Source organism: Python bivittatus, unplaced genomic scaffold (assembly GCF_059951505.1).
Source record: "Python bivittatus isolate LINGU-HERP-01145 unplaced genomic scaffold, Pbiv_v1 ctg000060_np1212, whole genome shotgun sequence".
NCBI classification, from domain to species: Eukaryota; Metazoa; Chordata; class Lepidosauria; order Squamata; family Pythonidae; genus Python; species Python bivittatus.
In genome coordinates, this window is record NW_028277044.1 from 17,637,357 (window position 1) to 17,648,286 (window position 10,930).

Consider the following 10,930-nt stretch of genomic DNA (forward strand, 5'->3'; position numbering starts at 1 on the left):
TTTTTCTCCTGTAGTGCTGCCTGAAGCCAGCTTTCATTCAGTCCCATGGCAAGACCAGCCCTGATTCAGTCATCAGTGCAAGTCGTCAAATATATTTTTCAGTGAAAATTAAAATTTGGTTCTAATTCATTCATGGAGCAACAGTAAATATCTCTGGAAGGGCCTGGTACTATGTGATGTATTGTATAAATGGTATATAAAATGTATCTGCAGTGCAGTTATGTCTAAAAGTAAAAGCTATAGTCCTTTCCCTTTCATATGGAAATAATTATAATGTTCCTTTCAATGATAGGAAGCAAATGTAACTGGACTGGGAAGTACTCAGTCATACCAGCAAATGTAGGTTCTGTAGTACGTACAGATACAGCAAACAATAGGAAGCTATATTTATTCATTTTCTGGAGTACATATTTTGCCAAGTAAGTTCAAGAATAGCATTACCTAATGAGAAAGCTTAACTTTACCAATCGCAAGTGTGGAATGTCTGTCTCTTATCAAGGTGATGGGGGGTAGGAAAACAGAAACCATGTAATTATAGAAGGGTATCCTGGTGAGGTGTCATGATGATCATGATGGGCACAGATTTGAGTTGCCTTACTGTTTATGTCTGGCTAATACTACCATACTACAATTTCTCATGGCTCTGACCACCCTTTAAAACTAAATAAAATCCAAATCCAGGTACAGGAGTGCTTCTGTGCTCAGTTACCTAGATTTAAACCTGGAAAAGAGAAAATAATATTTTAACAATAAAATGAGTTTATGAAGAATGGAAACAAGGCTCACTTCCTTCTTTAACCTTGTTTCACTGTACTCCACTGCATTAAATGTTCCTGGTGATGGTGTTTGCCATATTTCATTAAACTCATCTATGCCAGCCTAGCTCTAATACCTAGGAAACATCAGGCTAGTTTTTTCCCCTCTATGCCCTCTGTATTTTGGGGGTGGGGTATGTTAACATAAAACCCATCCTACAGTCACAGATACACACACATACATTCAACTTACAGCCAGAAAAGGGAAGTTTATGGAAGTGATTGTTTCATAAATCAGAGCATGACTGAGTACCAAATAGTCAGAGCCTGCAAATCTAGGTAACCCAAAACACCTGAGACATGTTGCCCTCATCAACCTAATATCCCCAACTGAGCCGCTGATTGTATCATATTACACAAATGCAATTGTGTCTATTGTTCCTGTGAATAGAAGTGGAAGCAAGGGGGCTTCACAGGACAGCGTGATCTTAACCCAGAAGACAATTTGAGAACCACTTGAAGGAGTAAATATAATAACTGCTGAATTTAAAAAAAAAAATTCTTGACTGGCTTTTAGCTTCCCTTTGGCCAGAATGAAGGTACGGCTGGTTTTGATTAGAGCTCATACATCACTAAAACCACAAGCTACAATGTTTACTTTCTCCCACTCTTCTCCCCTTCCTTTTCCTTTCAAAGTTGCTACTCAGATCCCTAAATGTCTTTTCAGTGGTGTGCATAGTCTTTCCAAATATTTGTCTGATATTTGAAAATGCTGATTGTTTGTATTTTTAAAAAGAAAAAGATGCTGGGATAGCTCATTGAACAAATTCCAAGTATGGCCTATTAGTTACAATATGAAAGTATCGGGACCGTTTGGGGGTAGTTGAAATATCTCCTCTGCCAGTGATGCAAGAAATTGCTAGGATTAGGCATTACCTCTTGCCTATTTTAGAGAGATTGTTCAGAAAAGAGGTTGATATGACTGAATTGGAAACAGATGTCTCTTATTCCAGTTTGCAACTGAATAGCATTTCTGAAAGACAATCAGTCTAAGAATACAACCCTGGACATCAACTATCCCTGGGTTTGTAAATTTGGCCATGCAGAGCAGAAGTGAAATACACTCTACCTCTAGTTCATGACTGGCCAGCAAATTCTGGCTGGTTATCCATGTTTTGCTAGTGCTGTAAACTAACTAGCTAATTGTGAAATCAGAAACATTTGGATGATGGAAAGTTCCCTTGATCTTTGTTGCAGAAATCTGCATAAGTCTACCCAAATCTAGCTGTGGTGAATCTTCACCAGGAATCATCCTGGGTATTACTTGCTTACCTGAGCAACGTTCTGTTTTTCTTAGATGTTTCCTTGTTGAGACTGGGCTCTAAAGCAGTGTTTCTCAACCATGACAACTCTAAGGGGGGAATTCTGGGAGTTGAGGTCCACACCTCCTAAAGGTGCCAAGGTTGACAAACACTGCTCTAAAAGAATTTACTTCATTTGCTTCAGTATCATCATTATCCATCAGATTTCTCATGTTAAATATGCTGTGTAACCTATTCCAAACAAGATGTTTCCCCATTTATAGCATCTGGACACTGAGCACTGTTGCAGAGTTACAAAACACAAATATGATCTTTCAGTGCATGAAGGAAGTACATGGTTTAAGATATATCACTATGGTGGCTAAACCACCCAACTCTTGTGACTCTTGGTATTCCCCTAACATGGAGGAGGTACACATGTGGGCATCCTTTGTGTGTTTACTTAATTTGCTACCTATCTTAATCTGAAGTCTTCCTATTACTATGAGTTTACAAGTACTTCTATAGAACAGAATATCTGTAGCTCAGGGTTGAACTGTGGAGTCCTTGGGGTTCTCTGAGCTTGGCTGTTTTTCTTGCAGACGTTTCGTTACCCGGCTAGGTAACATCTTCAGTGCTACTGAAGTCCACAAGGACTCCACAGCTACTTCTATAAATCTATGGATTTTTACCTCTATGTTCTATGTCTATGCTCCTGTCTCTATTTAGTAGCTCTATGTTTTTCTAGCTTGACTATTTCCTAGCTGTTTGTGTCTGTCTTATTTCCCGATGTCTTCAGCTCTACAGCCAAACTCAGTTCATTTAAATCTGAGAACCCTTTTCAGTGCTGCTGAGTTGCTTACCTTTGAACTGGAGGCACTTTCCCCTGCTTCTCTGCAGTATTTCGGGCTCAACTCCTCTTTTGCCATGCCCACACAATGTGTTCACTTTCTGGTCTGTTTTATGGGTCCTGATCTCCAATTAAGGAAAAAGTGGGGCTGCTTTAATTCTCCTTCTCAAGCAGCCCTGAACTCAGAATTACAGGAAGGAACAAGAAATGCCCACTCATTCTGAATGATGAGTTCATCCTTCTCCACTGCACGACTGCTTCATTTTTCTTGATTACTCTTCCACCCATTCTGCTGCCAACTTGCTTCAAATTTCTCCTTCTTTAGCCTCAGGTGACACAGATAAGATCAGCTTACAAGCACGCTCCCATATTGTGGAGTGGATCTGGCTATTTCATGGAAATTTCATTGGATTTCTCATGGAATGTCCTAAAAACTATGCCTCGGGGATCTTGCTACACATGGCCAGAGTCTACCTTCAGCGTGTGGACCTCCAGCATGGAATATTTTATGTACTCTATCCCCTTAAGAAATAAAAATTTAAAAAATGTCTGAGACAGCAGCAGACATTTCATGATATTTCATTCAAGTGCTGTTTCATTTAGCTGATTTTTTAAAGAATTGCCTATACAAAAAAGTTTTCATTCGAGCTATGATTGACATCCTATTAGAAGAAAGAATGACATCCTACAAGAAGGAAGTTTCTTTTATACTCTTCTGCAGGAATGTCTTTGTCTATGCCTATTCAGGGAAAATAACTATATTCTTCTTCATTTTTCCTTCTATTCATTTTGATGTAAGGACCAAATGCTTTTTACCATAGAAACTTAAAAGATAACTCTGCTCTCCTTCTTCTAGCTGACAAGTCAACAATGACATCTAGGAGGGTTGCAAAATTTGGTGTGATTGCCAATGCAATTCAGCCTGGGATTGCATAGTTACTGCATTGTTTTATTGTATACAAAGGAAGTCCTGCATTGTGTTTTAAACTTAGTTTTATGCCACAGTTTTTTGGTAATGTAAATTGACAGTAAACAAACTGAACATTCAGCTATGCTCAGCAGTTCTTTCTACAGAAAAATAGGATCTACCAGACCAAAATCTCCAAGGCATAAACATCCTGCATACAGTAATCCATGCAATTTAGCCCCTTAAGGGGTGAGGGAGGGAGGGGAAAACGCAGTATTTAGTAGAAATGCTGCTTCCATGCTCAGTCTGAAAATGTAATATTAGAAATCCTCCTTCTTCTTGGATTTGTTTGTCCAGAGTCCGTAATAAAAATTTTACATACATAGCTACTCCATTTTTTTCCATCTGTCCAAGGCCACAAACATTCAACCAAGATATTTATATTCCAACAGATTTACATTATTGTTTTCCATGTGTGTTTCTTGAAGGCATATAGTAGATCCTTTTTCCTTTTTCCAAGCTAATTGGGGAATATCCTCTTAAATGGACCTTTTAGCCCATTACTATTGGATAAAAATATTTTGATTTGATCCTTATATGAATTCTTGGGTTAATTTAGGAAGAAATAGCAACTGCTTGGTCTGTTTTTGATCTTCTATCTGTTCTCGATCCCTGTTCTGATTCTGTTAAAAAATCAGACATTCTATTAGCATCATCAGTGGAATACAGAAATACCATCCACAAAGACCTCTAGACAAAATGAGAAGGCTGTCCATATTTTCAATCTATGCTCCAAATAACAAAATTTTATGAGACTTTTTAAAAATCCCTTCTTGAAATCACAGAGAGGGATATCGTAATTCTTGGAGATCTGAATGGGGATTATAAACCACTTTATTTAAATGCCACACAGGTAAACCCCCTCAAAATGTTTCAGACTTGATATCACTACTTTCTCTCTTGGATGCATGGAGTTGCTTATCCAAGAGAAAGAATATACCGTATTTTTCCGACTATAAGACGATACTTTTTTCTAAAATCCTTATGCTCAAAATTGAAGGGCGTCTTATTCAAGGAAGTCAGCCAAAAAGAGAACTGCGCGGTGGCAAAACTGCCCATACCTTGTCTCTGCGAACGGGCTTCCTCCTATTGCTAGCCTCTAACCACGAGTGAAACTGCCCATACCTTGTCTCTGCGAACGGGCTTCCTCCAATCACAAGCCTCCAACCACGAGTGAAACTGCCCATATTTTGTCTCTGCGAACGGGCTTCCTCCAATCACAACCCTCCAACCACGAGTGAACCTGCCCATACTTTGTCTCTGCGAACGGGCTTCCTCCAATCAGGAGCCTTATGTAACTGATGTCAGCTGATGCTGAACAAACCAATTGGAACGCATCCCATTGGAGGTGGAGAGCCCATAAAGATGTCAGAAAATAAAAATATAAATAAGGGAATGTCTTACTGTGCAAAATTTAAACTGAATGTAATCAGTTTTGCAAAACAGCATGGAAACAGAGCTGCAGAGAGACAGTTTGGACCTCCTCCCACTGAGTGTATCAGGTAAATATTACCTAATTACTAAATAAAAATGTGCTCTGCTTTATCTTTAAAATATTGATTTCTTAATTTTGGGTTGGAAAAATGGGGGGCGTCTTGTACATGGGGGCGTCTTATAGTCGGAAAAATACGGTACTTATTCAGGAGTAGACGTGTTGGATTACTAACTCATTGTTAACCAAATTTTTAGATGTGGAAGTGGCAGATCATAACCCAGTAATTGTAAAACTAAATAGAGGAACTTCCAAATCAAAAAGTGGTCAGATATGTTGTGGAAATTGCTCACCACAGTGTGAACTTCTCAAGACTAGGACACAGTCTTAGAGAGGGCTTCTCTAGACATTTCCATCTCTGTGCTTGTTTTGATTCTCATCTCCCTTGACCAAACAGAGACGTGAAAGATGAACAGAATGAGGTGGGAGGTGGATTCCCTTTATTTATCTGCAGTGAAGGAAATTCTGACCACGCCACTGGTTTTCGGACAGGACAGGACAGGACAGGAAGTTATGGTCTCCCTGTAGTTAGGAGGACCACTGCAGTACAGATCGAGTCATTCCTAATCAAGTGCTGCCATTACAGAATGGTGAATCTACTGACTGGGAGAGCAGATGACTGGGCCATTTGAATTGTGGGAACAAGGCCAATATATTCTTTGGAGACTGATTAGAGCAACCACAACAGAAAAAGCCAGGAGAGTGAAGTACATTCTAAGCCATAAGATCTTCCAGTGCTGTAATGTCTGTATGCTACATTCTCTACCATAATCCCTTACAGTACTAGTATATTATGTTTGAAGATCTTGTTTTTAAACTCACGACATTAAAGACACAGTAGCACCACAGTGCAGAATTTAACCTTATGAACTCTCACAAGCAGTGGGAGAGCGATGCCAATTTACCAAGGGTATCTTGCTGGCAAGCTCTCCTCCTAGATGAAGAATGTGGCATTCTGTCAGTGCATTCTGATATGAACTTGTCAGAGCTACTCAGGTCAGACCGTTCTCATCTTTCTCCATACCAGCTATGGAGGTATCTGCTATTTGTTCCTTGGATATTCTCCCGTTGACACAGAGGACTGTTTCCTAGAATCAATCCTGGCACCAAAAAAATAAACCCTTCTTGCTTTCTGACTTAAATTAAACATCTTAGAATAACAGTAAAATGCATTGTCAAATGTGCCTGAAATCTGATTTTAATGATCACCAAGGCATCACTGCTATAAAAAACACAATTTATATTACATTTGTATCTTGATTTCTTTCAAGGTAGCATACGGGTAGCATGCCTACATTTTATCTCACAACTTTAGCTGGTCTGGGGTCAACTCTATATCTCAGATCCCTATTCAGCCATGAAACCTATAAGCTGAATCTCAGTCCAACACACTAAGACCTGAATGAGCAATCTCTGTCCACATATTACATATGGCTTCCCAGCCCCCCTCCCCCCTTTTTTTTTTGCAGACCACAGAGTCTATCCTGGGATTGTGCTGCCAAAATGTGATGTCAGACTGTTGAAATCCACATTTTTAAAAATTGCAAATAGGTATGCTAAGTCTCAGGCTTAATGTATCAAGGAGGGGGAGAGAGAGAGAGAGAGACCCACACATATATCTGAAATAATTTTTTAAAATAAGATTTATTATTCTTCACTCATCCCCTTTAATGATGTCGAGCCCCCAAGGTGTCGGAACAAAATGATCAAAGAGAAGTTCAGAATGATTTGCTTTTGCATCTCCCATCTTTTCTAATTCAAATATTATATTTATTTATTAATCAAATTTATATAGCCACCCATCTCACAAGAATTGACTCTGGGCGGCGTACAATAATCAAGTAAAAAACAACACATCAAGCATTTAAAAATATAAAAAGTCAACATTAAAAATTAAAAGTTATTAAAATTAAAAATATACAAACCTCAGGCAGAGAGAGCGCGAGTATATCCACCTCAGTAGTAGAGCCATTTAAACACGTCTCTGGTTCCCTGGGACCCCCAGGCCTGGTGACATAACCAGGTCTTGAGGGACTTCTGGATATAAACTGCACCTGAGATGCCTCCAGGCTGTTTTGATTGTCTGCAGATCTGTTCTCCTTCTTCCCTTCTTTGCAATTCTTCCTGCAGGTTAAGAGCATAGACAAAGCAAGCAGGGGTAAAATTGACCAGAATAAATTAGCAATAGACTAGCTGGAACTGACTTTCCTCTGAGCAGGCCAGAGAAGTAAAGCCCCCTTTTCTTCCCCAGGGAACAAGCCATCTTGGAAAGGGGTGGATTGTTTGAGTATATGTATGTGCTTCATGGTCTATCAATTTTGGAGAGGGCAGCTGCCTTGCAGAGGACAGTCCACATCCATGGAAACAGTGGGGATAAATCAAAATTCCACTCAGTTGCAAACTCATAGTCATGACATCATTTGATCATGAGCAGGGTTTTCCATGATCAAATATTATATTTATTTATTTGTGGATTAATCAAATTTAAATAGCCGCCCATCTCACAAGAAATGACTCTAGGTGGTGTACAATAATCAAGTAAAAAACAACACATATATAAAACAAGCATTTAAAAATATAAAAAGTCAACATTAAAAATTTAAAGTTATTAAAATTAAAAATATACAACCCCAGGCAGAGAGAGAGAGTGAGTATATCCACCTCAGTAGTAGAGCCATCTAAACACGTCCCTGGTTCCCTGGGACCTCCAGGCCTGGTGACATAACCTGTCTTGAGGGACTTCATTTGATCATGAGCAGGGAAACCCCATCTAGGGCAGGGTTTCTCAATCATGGCAATTTTAAGATGTATGGACTTCAGCTTCCAGAATTCTCCAGAGTGGATGGCTGGGAAATTCTGGGAGTTGAAGTCCATACATCTTAAAGTTGCTGAGATTCAGAAGCATGATCTAGAGGTTCATCTCACACCAAAAACAGGGCTACATCTTTGTCAGGAAGTTGCAAAACTTTGGCCTGTGGCGGAAAGAAGATATATCTGCTACTGCTGTAACCACTAAGTAACACTAGATCTTGAACTTGGAGATATATATGGATAGGCTTTTCTCTCTCAAAGTATTTAAGACTTACAGAACTTTGCCAAATGCGGCTTAAAGTGACACTTGATTTATTCGTTACCCTGATAAGAAGACTTGTTTGCTTTACATGTGCCTCTCCTTTGTTTTGTCTCCTATAACGATAAGATATTAACATAGGTAGTAAGAAAGGCTTACATGCTGTTTAAAGGTCAAACTAGGCCTTAAACATAAAATGCTGTATTTGTGCATTATACCAAACCCCAAACTAGCCAGGCACATTTTTGGCCTAGCATGATATGTGCACCCAGTCTGTGTGGTTAGCTTATGGTCTGATATCTTGTTCAAACCCAGAACATTGAATTAATTTAATAAACCATGATTCACTTAATCACGGATAAACAGGTTATGGGAACAGATATATAGGTTGGATTCCTGCACTGCAATGATCATCTCATGGTTGGTTTGCATTTGGCACAGTAATTTATTTATTTATTTACTTATTTACTACAGTGTATATGCTGATCAATCCAACAAAGCTGAAAGCGGCTTTCAAAATAATATAAACATGGGGATAAAAACTAGATAAAAAATGAATGCAAAGCAGCAAAATAAGAACAATAATCAACCTTCCTATGCATCATCACACCAAGGAATGACTCTTTATGACCACTGTGCCCATACGACAAGGGAACCCACCATTGTGCCCATCCCCAAAGGCTTTCTGAAGTAGCCAGATCTTCATGGCTTTTCCAAATAGTATCTCCTGGGCTGGTGCTGATCTGATCTTGGGTGGAGCACTGTTCCAAAGGAGAGTGGTAGGTATGGTACAAGCATTCTGTCAAGTCTCTGATGTACTGATATGTAGTACTATTCTATCTTGGGTGAAAATAACATGAGCCATGTAAACCTGTTGGATGATACCAGCTAGCAGTCGTACACCCAGCAGGGATCCCATATCTGGACTGTAAAAACTGAAGACTACAAGTAGGTGGTAGCAAAGTTTCCTGTATCTCTTTGGTGCCCTCTTGAGGTCTTCCCATGCTTTGCAGCCCAGATGTGGTAGCCTTACCCAGACCTGCATTTCTTCAACAATTCAAAATGGAATAGGTTTAATCATTGAAATACATTGTAACGGAGCATGTGGTAAAATTGAAAATATATGTGATTGAGCTATCACTGTCTAGTCACAATATTTCTTGCATGAGGGTATCTTAATTTAATTTAAAATACTTTAAGCAGCTTATTTACTCTGCCTGAAATCAGTCTAAGTTCAAAGAGATTTATTTTCAAGCAAGCATGCAATTTCAGTTTATTTACCAAAAAGTAACCCTTCAGGATTCAGTAGGATTAATTCCTAGATAAGGATGCGTCAAAGAGTATTATTATTTTAAAATCCTATGCTTTGAATGCATCACCTCTTTTTAAAAGCTACAGTACAGCAAGTGTGATTCAAATAGTGACCCTGGTATGGAGGAATCAGCCATTTCATAGGAGATATTGAATCACAGGGAAGCCAACCACATTCTAAGCTAGCATCTTACCCAAATATAGTTCATGTGCTTAGTTCACATGTGAACAACCAAATTGGGTATACTGTATTTCATAAATAATGGTTACGTGAATCAAGAATAAGCATATTGTGTGAACCAAGTCAGTATGTTGTAACATAATAATCAGCATCATTAACATCTTCCACCCCTGAAGACGCCTTCTGTATTTGATGATTAAACAAAATCAAAAAAGCCGATGGGACTGCAAAAGAAGATTTGGGGAAAATATGGCTGGAATTCTTTTTCCCCCTCCCCTTCTTTTTATTCAGTTGTACCATCATCCTGTTCTGGAGTGGAGAACATACTACTGTAGGTGTTTTTTTTTTTTTTTTAGGAACAAGAGAAAGCCGAAATATAAGTTCAAAAACTAGAGTTGAATCAAAACACGATTTGTCTGTTTTTGGCTTACTATGATGCATAAATCCACTCCTAAAAGGAAACTATGCTTCTTTCTGAATAACATCAATTTGAAAATATTGTTGCTTTATGAATTCTGGCTTACTTTGACCATCACTTAACATTATACCTCAGTCCAGAATATTGGCTTGCTCCAGGTTTGTTTGCTCTACCAATTTCTTTTACCTATAAGCAGAAGCAATGGAGAGTTGCCTGAAAAAGCCATGATTAGTTTGACTTTTCTTCCAGACTGATTCTGATTTGTTCCTTCCTTGTTCAGCAAAGCATAGTCCAAAGTAGCATAATGTGCAAATATACCTTAACCTACATGAAGTGGAACATGGTAATGGACCCTTTAATGCCATCTGATGAAATGGTTTCCAGCTCACAAAAGTGTCTGCCTCAATAAACCTGCTGGTTTTCCAAGCATTGCTTATCACAGCGTACACTTAGATATAGATAGACTAGCGCAATGGAAGATCCAGACCAACTGCCCCCTTCCATGGCCAATTTGGGTTCTTGTCTTCAGTGATGCCTTAAAAGGCTGGCACTTGTAATGATGCTGGGGGTTCTTATCTCCTTGGA

At 38.9% G+C, this 10,930-nt stretch overlaps 1 long non-coding RNA gene across 1 annotated transcript; it reads right to left on the minus strand.

The window, feature by feature from the left end:
• Positions 1-396: 396 nt before the first annotated feature.
• Positions 397-7,688, minus strand: LOC148216448 (uncharacterized). Its single transcript, XR_015795432.1, has 3 exons — positions 7,291-7,688; positions 2,920-4,496; positions 397-721 (listed from the first exon to the last, which is right to left on the minus strand). It is a non-coding gene; the product is annotated as an uncharacterized LOC148216448 (long non-coding RNA).
• Between the last annotated feature and the right edge of the window lie 3,242 nt (positions 7,689-10,930).